The sequence below is a fragment of the Sesamum indicum genome, linkage group LG11 (genome assembly GCF_000512975.1).
Source record: "Sesamum indicum cultivar Zhongzhi No. 13 linkage group LG11, S_indicum_v1.0, whole genome shotgun sequence".
NCBI classification, from domain to species: domain Eukaryota; kingdom Viridiplantae; phylum Streptophyta; class Magnoliopsida; order Lamiales; family Pedaliaceae; genus Sesamum; species Sesamum indicum.
Genome location: NC_026155.1, coordinates 9,317,935 through 9,320,297, shown reverse-complemented (window position 1 = coordinate 9,320,297; position 2,363 = coordinate 9,317,935).

Below are 2,363 nucleotides of genomic sequence, written 5' to 3'. Positions count from 1 at the left end.
AAAAAAAAAAAAAAAGACATATTTCACATAACAAATTGTAAAGCACTTAAAATATTATATGTAAGAGATGGGGGGAAGAGGGACTAGGGGCGGCATTGGGAACCGGTGGGGTAGAGGGTTGGATTTATTTATTATATATATATATATATATAAATAAATATAGATTATATATGATTTTATTATTATATAAAACAATACTTTATTCTTAAAAATATATTAAAATCACACAAAAGTCCACGCAATACACCACCTCCCTTAAGGTAGTATTTTGCTTTATTTTAAAAAGAAATAATTACATTTTTATCTTCAATATTTGGTGTAATTATACATAAAATTTCTGTGTTTCGAATAAATAAGTCTAGTACCCATATGTTTGCATCTATCTAACAAATAGGTATATGTTAATAAAAAAATTCATAAATTTATTGATATTAACAAAAAAAAATTATAAAATTTTTATTTGATTGTTTTTTAATATCAATAAATTTGATAAATTTTGACTGACTCAACGACTTATTTATTAGTCAAAAGTAAACCTTAAAAGTAATAGATGTAATTTTTCGAATTATAAAAAATTTATATGTAATCACCCCAAACTTTAAAAAAAGAAAGCATAACTATTCTTTTTAAAAAGTATATAGAGATAATTTGAAGTTTTTAACACATGGAAGTATTTTAGACAGACTCCATATCGCCGGACTTATTCGTATTCTTATCTTTTTAAAAATATAAATTTTTTTATAGTTTGGACCATTATTTACAACGTAATTGGAACAATCTGTACAGACTTAGAATCAATCCAAATGGCAAGAAGTAGAATGTTATTCACAAAGTTTCAACTGTTTGGATCCTTCACATCTTTGGATGTCGTATTCCATTATGGAAAAGTAATTGAGTTTAATATTTATATCATACATTATGATGTAGGTCGCTCAAAATTAGGATTTCCGGATCGGGGTCGCTAGGTCGAGCAACCGGGTCGTGATCGCTACCTCCCTCTTTCAAGCTACTTGGAGCGGATCCTGAGAACACAGCAAACGTCAGACTAGCCGAGAAGCCCTCGGCGATGGCCCTCCGATGCTTAAGTCAGAAAGGATGGGATCGAAAATAAGGTAATGGGATCGAGCTAGAACACAAATTGGCGGTAAAAATAGATAGTCAAAACGTATTTAAAATACCATAAATGAGGGTATTTATACTGGTACGGTACCCTCTGTACGCATCACACGTGGCTCCAGTGAGGGGGCGCCACGTCACCCTCTGTCGGACCTGCAGCCGCCGCTGCTGCAGCTGCACAGTGGGCCCCACCCTGCGCAGTCATAGGCTCAGTCCTAGGTGCAGGCATGATCACAGTCTTGGGTGTAGAGCTTGTGCCAAAAATAGGAGGGTATTTCGGTAATTATGCAAATTCCCTCATCACATTATAACATTATAAATTGAATTTTGAATAATAATATCTTATAGTGAATGAGATGTGTGGACGACGTTTCGAATCGGAAGAAGTAAAAAGTAGGGTTCAATGCTATTATTATTATTGGATTCCGACTTTATAATCTATTTATATAAATTATTATGTTTTTTTGTGTAATTACAATAATTATTTATAATAATAAAATAATACGGGTAGTTTATGTGATGTTGTTGATAAATTTGGAGGTGCATGTACAGTTTTTTTCAAAAAATTATGACAGTTTGTGCAAATGATGTTGATAATTCTATTTGTGTATGTGTAGTTTTTTAAAAGATTTATGTAAATAGAGCATATATCAGAAAATGTAGATATAATTATCTCTTATTAATATTAAATAGAGTTAATTATATTGACAGCTGATAATATTATGTCTAATTATACAAAAATAGACAGGGGTGTCGGTGCAATGTACCTAGGGGTGTTTGTGTAAAAGTATTGTCATTGACGGTGAGTTGCTCTTATAATTATAATCTCAAGAGATGTATATTTAATTAAAAATTGTACGAGGTATCTATATAATTAGATCAAATTTTAGGATGCGATAGTATACATGTATATATATACAAAATATATTTTTTATATTTATAAATAAATTAAGAATTATTATTTAAGGTAGAATGTGGACAATTTTCTTGATATTCTCGTGAGGAAGGGCTTTAACTTTGCCGGCTGCTGAGTTGTCAGCAAACGATTCGTTCTTTGGAATTCGTGAGTTCGTCCTTATCTAATGGACACGCAAAGGGAACAACAGTTGGAGGTTGTCCATTTTTGTTCCTGTAAGAAATGCCCCTAATCCTGTGCGGCAGCGTTAGCTTAAGAAGCTTGTACTATTATGACAAGAATCTCCTTTACTCGTCCGGATTCCGTTTATGTACAACAGATTTGCGAATGA